Genomic DNA, 7344 nt, shown 5'->3' with positions numbered 1-7344 from the left:
GAATTACACGAGCCGGCCCCGTGGCTTAGCCAATTAAGTGTCCACGCTCTGCTACTGGCGGCCCAGGTTCGGAACCCCTGGCGCACACCCGATGCACTGCTTCTCAGGCCATGCTGAGGTGGTGTTCCACATACAGCAACTAGAAGGATGTGCAGTTATGACATACAACTATCTACTGGGGCTTTGGGGAGAAAAAGGGGGAAAAAGAAAAAGGAGGGGGATTGGCAATAGATGTTAGGTCGGGGCCAGTGGTCTTCAGCTAAAAAAAAGAGGAGAATTGGCATGGATGTTAGCTAAGGGCTGATCTTCCTCACAAAATAATAATAATAATAATTTTTAAAAAAAGCAGGAGGAGAAAAGAAAAAAAGAATTACAGGATTGATTGACTGGGCCCTACACCACCATTAACAGCTGTCCTCTTACCCCACATTTATTCTTATAAATTATTACCACCTGATATGTATTTATTTTCTTATAGTCTGCTAAATTGTAATTTTCAAAAGGTTAAAAACATAACTCTTATACAAATATATAATGAACACATGCCAAAGACTTTATTCATCATAATAAACTACTCACCCATTATCCTAGATAATGAGGGACCCAGTAAATGGTAAGACTTGTTCAATGAGAATTTGAGTTTTAGAGATTTAGATTATCAGCCAAAGGAATGCTAAAATAAATTTGCTAATAGTTGCAAAAACATTAATATTTTATTAAGTAATAAACTGTGATGTTTGGGATTATCTCTTCTACCAGATGAAAATCAATTCCATCTTTGCTGGACAAAATTCATTTGCGTTACTATGCGTAGGAGTTGTTTGCGTTGCTCTCAGACGAGAATTATTTGCATTGCCCTCAGTTTTCTACAAGTTAACCTCTACCCCTACAAAGTTGTAAGATAGCCTAATCAACATCAAGTCAATCAAATGTAAACCCCAGCACTACAATGAAAGAGCACCCAGTAATCCTCTTCTGCCCATTTATAAGTTCCGGACAATTTTTCTGGACATGTCTACCCTCACAAGAATGTAAGATTTAAAAGAGCAAGGATTTTGTTTAATTCATTGCTGAATTATCAGCACCTAGAACAGTATATGGTACATAGTTGGCTCTCAATAAATATTTATTGAATGAGTGAGTGAAAGATGAAAAAGTAGAGATGTGAGTGTAAACAATTTTTTCAAGAAGTTTGTTACAGGGACCTAGCAGTTGTAAGGTAACAAGGAGATATATGTATAGAGAAAGGCCTTTTTATAAAGCTCGTAGACATTTAAATGCAGATAAGAATTGTCAACCTTAAAAATAAAAGTCAGTTATTTTTCCAGCAAAACGAGTTTATTCAGGAATAGCTAAAAAATTGCAATTGGGAATATGCATGCTATGGGAGACCATAAGCAAATCCAATAATCAAAGGAGAGGAACGTTATTTTATAGGGAAAAAGGAAATTGGGAGGAGTTGTTTTGAAGGAAAATCCATTGGAGAAAAGCAAGAGTTCAGAGTGGTGATGGTTTCTCATTGGCTGAGTTCCTGGGGTAGTTGATTTCTCTTTGGGATGCGATGTACATTTTTTTCCTGTAATTAATGATTCTTTCCTGTTGATGACTTCTGCTGGGGTCTATGATTGACTATCTTTCCCGTAACTGACCTCAAGTGGTACTGCATGGGAGCTCCCCCTTCTGGCCTCCCAACTCCATTTTAAATGAGGTTTCCCTTTATTTAATTTTCACATTTTCCCATTTTGATCAAGATCTTCTTCCACAAGCATTGCTAATCAAGAGTCAGGTTCTCTGCACATAGTGGTTTTGTCCCTCGGTGCCAGGAAGGACCTTTCCTGGTAGTCATGTCCCACGGTGCAGGGAACGTGCACAGTGGTTGGAAACCATTTAGGCCACATTTGAGCAACAAGGAAGGCCAGGAGGGAGAACTCTCAAGCATCTCTTATTCAAAGTCTATAGTTGTCTGAGGTTGTAAGCCTCAGAAACCGTTTCAAATTGTTGAGCTAACATCAACTTATTAGGTACATCATGTTTACAGAGGTTCGACAGGCAATACGTACAGCATTTAGCAACAAGTACACAAAGCAGGATTAAGAACAATACAACAGGGGCCGGCCCCGTGGCTTAGCGGTTAAGTGCGCGCCCTCCGCTACTGGCAGCCTGGGTTCGGATCCTGGGCGCGCACCGACGCACCACTTGTCCGGCCATGCTGAGGCCACGTCCCACATACAGCAACTAGAAGGATGTGCAACTATGACATACAACTATCTACTGGGGCTTTGGGGAGACAAAGGGAAAAAAAGGAGGAGGATTGGCAATAGATGTTAGCTCAGGGCTGGTCTTCCTCAAAAAAAAAAAAAAAAAAAGAACAATACAACAAGCCCAGTTTGTAACGGGCTGAATAAAATCAAAAGACAGTGGGTTATTGGGTGAAATTTGTTGTAGCCAATGTGCTTGCTCTCTAATTCTATGTAATTGGCTCTCTATTTCCCCAGAGTTATTTATCCATGTGCAACAGGAGGTGTTTGTTACTGCACAGACACCTCCCTGCTCAGCAAGTAGGTATCTCAAACTCCCTGGCCAATGAGTTAAGCAACTATTGTTGGGTTGCAACTGCTTTGGCTGTGGAACCAGCCAACTCTTCTAGTGTTAGGGAGAGAATCCTGATCATTTGTGCAGTAGCACTTATTCTGACCCACAGAAAGAAAGCTCTCCCCACAGAGGCAAACCCAGAATCATGCACACTTCCTGGAAGTTCTTATTTGAGGTAATTATAGGAATTTAGTGGAACTGACCAATGAGAGGCTTCTGATTGGTTATGCAGGGAGAACAGGGTGGTGAATATGGCAAGGGCACACTGATCTCCTACTCTCCAGCTGTTAAGGCAATGAGATGCCCAAGCATAAAGGCTATTGTCAGAGCCTTCACATATGAAAATGTAACCAGGGGTTGTACATAAGGCTTCTGCAGAAGCAACAGTATCTATGGACTTATTCACTGGCGTAGAGTCATTACCACCATTTAACCTAGGCTTAGACATTGTGTTTTTACATATTAAGAAGTTGCCTAAATATATGGGTGTAACAAGTGTACAAATGATCTGGTTTACAATTGCTATCCTACAGAATTTATCATACAAATATTCATAAGATCTTGCCTTTCCCTCCCAAGGCTGGGTTAAATTAAAGCAAGGAATGAGGGGCCTGCCCTGTGGCTTAGCGGTTAAGTGCGCGCGCTCCGCTGCTGGCGGCCCGGGTTCGGATCCCGGGCGCGCACCGACGCACCACTTCTCCGGCCATGCTGAGGCCGCGTCCCACATACAGCAACTAGAAGGATGTGCAACTATGACATACAACTATCTACTGGGGCTTTGGGGGAAAAAATAAATTAAAAAAAAAATTTAAAAAAAAGAAAAAAAAGCAAGGAATGAAATTAGGCAGGCTTAGTACCCCGACTTTATAAAATGGGCCTGCAGAACAATTTAAACATACAATGGCATCTGGAATTCCAGTGAAACTACCTATAGGGTGAACTAAGGGGTCATTATTGTCCTGAACAGATCGAAGTTTCAGATGGCAAATCCAGCAATCAGAGGTCTCCCCCTTTGGCAAGGGATTGGGAAATGTAGACAAGGGCATTGTCATTCTACGAAAGAGAGGGAGAAATTAAGTAAGACAATGGTGGGAAGAGGGTATACAGGCCTGGTCCAGTCATCTTGGGAAAGCTGTCTGCCTCAGATGTCAGCTGCTTCTCTTCCCAGTCAGTTTGATTTGGAGGTCTCCAGCATTTGTACAGGACTAGATGTCAGGTGGAGCCGCCTTTAGCTGTGAGATGTGTACCCAAGTCCCTGAAGTTTGGCTGCCATCTGGATGGTGAGGAGGGCCTACTATAGTTCCTTCCAAGGATATTTCAAGGGCAGTGAAAAATGGGAAACGTTAGTTTGGAGCATCACAGCCAGACATTTAAGGAAACTAGAAGAATTTAGGATCCAGTCCAGCTTATAGGTATATAACAAAATCTTAAAGACAATTAATAGGACTATAATGTAATACCTACATAGGTGCAAACGTAATTTCTGTCTCCACAATTACCCTCATTTTTATTAAACATAATAATAGTAAAACTAATTTGTTTGTATTAAACTTGGCCTGATTATTTATATAAATTCAGCAAAAATAGTGATTGACCATGTAAGCTCTTTTTTAAGATTGCTTTGCTGAAACCTTGTAAGCAAGGTACTAGGCTGATTTTTCCAAGTGGTTCCCTAAAGTTGTCTGGTTATTTCTGAGTCTATGTACATCTTTCTCGAATATGACATATTCGTTCTTGAATGTGACAAGTCGAAGCCTTGGTAACGTAGCCAGTATTTCCAATTGTGTTCTGTTACAAGGAAAACAGACCTTCACGGAACCCATGCAAATATATAATATATATTGTCATAAAAAGAATACTTAAGAGATTAATCCTAGATCACGTAACTTGAAAACATTTGGATTAGTTTTGTTACATTTCTGAGGTTTAAGAATACTTAACTTATAAGCAATTAATTTCAAGCCAATTAAATAGAGCCTTTACAAATCAGTCTTAGCAATACCATCCAGAGGTAGAAAAATATTACATACATACATACATAGAAATACATAGTATATAGACAGACACAGAGACCTTATAGCTTTTGTTTTAAAAATTTCAGCCATGTCCAATAGGCACAGGAAAAGATGTTCAACATCACTAATCATCAGGAAAATGCAAATCAGAACTACACTAAGATATCACCTTACACCCATTAGAATGGCTATAATCACCACGACAAAAAATAACAATTGTTGGAGAGGTTGTGGAGAAAAGGGAACCTTCATTCACTGCTGGTGGGAATGCAAACTGGTACAGCCTTTAGGGGAAACAGTATGCAGATTCCTCAAAAAATTAAAAATAGAAATACCTTATGATCCAGCTATCCTAGTGCTGGGTATTTATCCAAAGAACCTGAAATCAACAATCTGAAGAGGCTTATGCACCCCTGTGTTCATTGCAGCATTATTCACTATAGCCAAGAAGTGGAAGCAACCCAAGTGTCCGTCGACAGATGATTGGATAAAGAAGATGTGGTATATATATACAATGGAATACTACTCAGCCATAAAAAAAGACAAAATCATCCCATTTGCAACAACATGGATGGACCTGGAGGGTATTATGTTAAGCAAAATACGTCAGACAGAGAAAGACAAACACCACATGACTTCACTCATATGTGGAAGATAAACTAACACACGGACAGAGAGAACAGTTTGGTGTTTAGCAGGGGGAAGGGGGTTGGGGGGTGGGCACGAGGGGTGAAGGGACGCATTTATATGGTGACTGACAAACAATAATGTACTACTAAAAGTTCACAATGTTATAAACTATTATGACATCAATAAAAAAAAAATTTCAGCCATGTCTCAGGTACAAAGTTCAAAGGAATAGTTGGATCCAAAATATGTTTCTAGCAGATGGCCTAAGTTAAGGCTATTTGCTCAGATGGCCGAAGTTTGAGCACTAGAGGTGGTGCAGAAGGGGAAGTAGGAAGATGGCACCAGAGGTGGGGTCTGAGCATAAGACAAAGAAAATGGGGAAAGGGAAATAGAGGCCTCAGGAGCCATTTTGTTTTCCCTCAGTTTTTTAATTGTTTTGGCTAATTTAGATATGGTATCTTGTATTGAGGTGATTTTAGAGTTTTGTGCACTTTTGGAAGCCTCCAGGTACCAATTAAAATAAACATACTATTCATTTTGCTTAGTATTAGAGCCACCGTCTTCCAATTTGGTTTTAAGAAAATGAGTTTGGGGAGATCTCTAAAGTTTCCAATGGCCATTGTAATTCCAGAATACTCTTGGTCAGTTTGGCCTATTTAGTTAAAAATGCACATGTAGGGGGCCTAAAGTTCTCAAACATAAACCTCACTGGGGTCTCTGAAGGAAGGTTTCCCTCAGAACATTTAGATGACTGGGATCTCATTTCTGACCTTTCCTCTGAAAACCCAAGAAAATTGCTAGAGTCCTAGCCCTGATCTCCAAAGGAATCTAAATCCAAAAAAAAAGTTGCTGGATTCACAGCCCTGATTCCAAAAGGAATCCGAAAACTCCTGGATTTTCAGCAAGCCTGAACCCCAAAAGGAACTGTATTACCTTCAGAAAACAACTGAGTACTTACCAAGGACAACACTTGAACCCGAAGGACAAATTGCTTCCCCAGAGAGGACAAGGCCTCTCCCCATTGATCTCTAATAAAGTCAGAGAGCTCAGAATGCAAAGGGCAGTGACTCACAGAGGTGATGGGCACAAGGGGTTCGGTGCAGGTACGTGGTCCAGATCTCACTTCAGACACCATATATGTCAGCCTTAAAAATAAATAAATAAAACAGCGGTTAAGTGCTCAAGCTCCACTGCAGCGACCCAGAGTTCACAGGTTCAGATCCCGGGCGCGCACCACTTGTCAAGCCATGCTGTGGCGGCGTCCCTTATAAAGTGGAGGAAGATGAGCATGGATGTTAGCCCAGGGCTGATATTCCTCACAAAAAATAAAAAATAAAACAGCCAGTTATTTTACCAGCAAAACAAGTTTATTTGAGAATAGCCAAGGAACTGTATTTCAGGAGATCAGTGCTATGGCAGGCCATAGGCAAATCCAACAATCAAAGGAGAGGAACGTTATTTTATAGGGAAAAAGGAGAAAATTGCGAGGGGGTGTTTTGGAGGAAAGTCCCTTGGAGAAAAGCAAGAGTTCAGGATGGTGATGGCTTCTCGTTGGCTGAGTTGCTGGGATAATTGATTTCTGTTTGGGATGCAATGTACGTTTCTCTCTGTAATTGATGATTCTTTTCTGATGACTTTTTTTTTAACCCTTTTTTAATTTTTCTTATTTTTTTTCCCCAAAGCCCCAGTAGATAGTTGTACGTCATAGTTGCACATCCTTCTAGTTGCTGTATGTGGGACACGACCTCAGCATGGCCGGAGAAGTGGTGCCTCGGTGCGCGCCTGGGATCCGAACCCGGGCCGCCAGTAGCGGAGCGCGCGCACTTAACCGCTAAGCCACCGGGCTGGCCCTCCAACTCCATTTTAAATGAGGTTTCCCTTTACTGATTTTCACAGGATCCAATGAAGAGAGATTGAATACACTAGAGAGGAGGTATCCCAGCCACACCTATTCTCAAAGACTTACACCAATTATGGAGTGTCAGGACCACAGCCACAATCTCCCTGTGAAGGGCCCCTTCCCACTCCAAGCCTCAGTTTACCCATCTGTAAAATGGGGGAGTACGGGAGAGGGCTGGACTAGATCAATGATTCTCAAACTTTTTGG

This window comes from Diceros bicornis, chromosome 13 (genome assembly GCF_020826845.1).
Source record: "Diceros bicornis minor isolate mBicDic1 chromosome 13, mDicBic1.mat.cur, whole genome shotgun sequence".
In the NCBI taxonomy this organism is placed as follows: domain Eukaryota; kingdom Metazoa; phylum Chordata; class Mammalia; order Perissodactyla; family Rhinocerotidae; genus Diceros; species Diceros bicornis.
Note: the sequence above shows the minus strand (reverse complement) of the source record.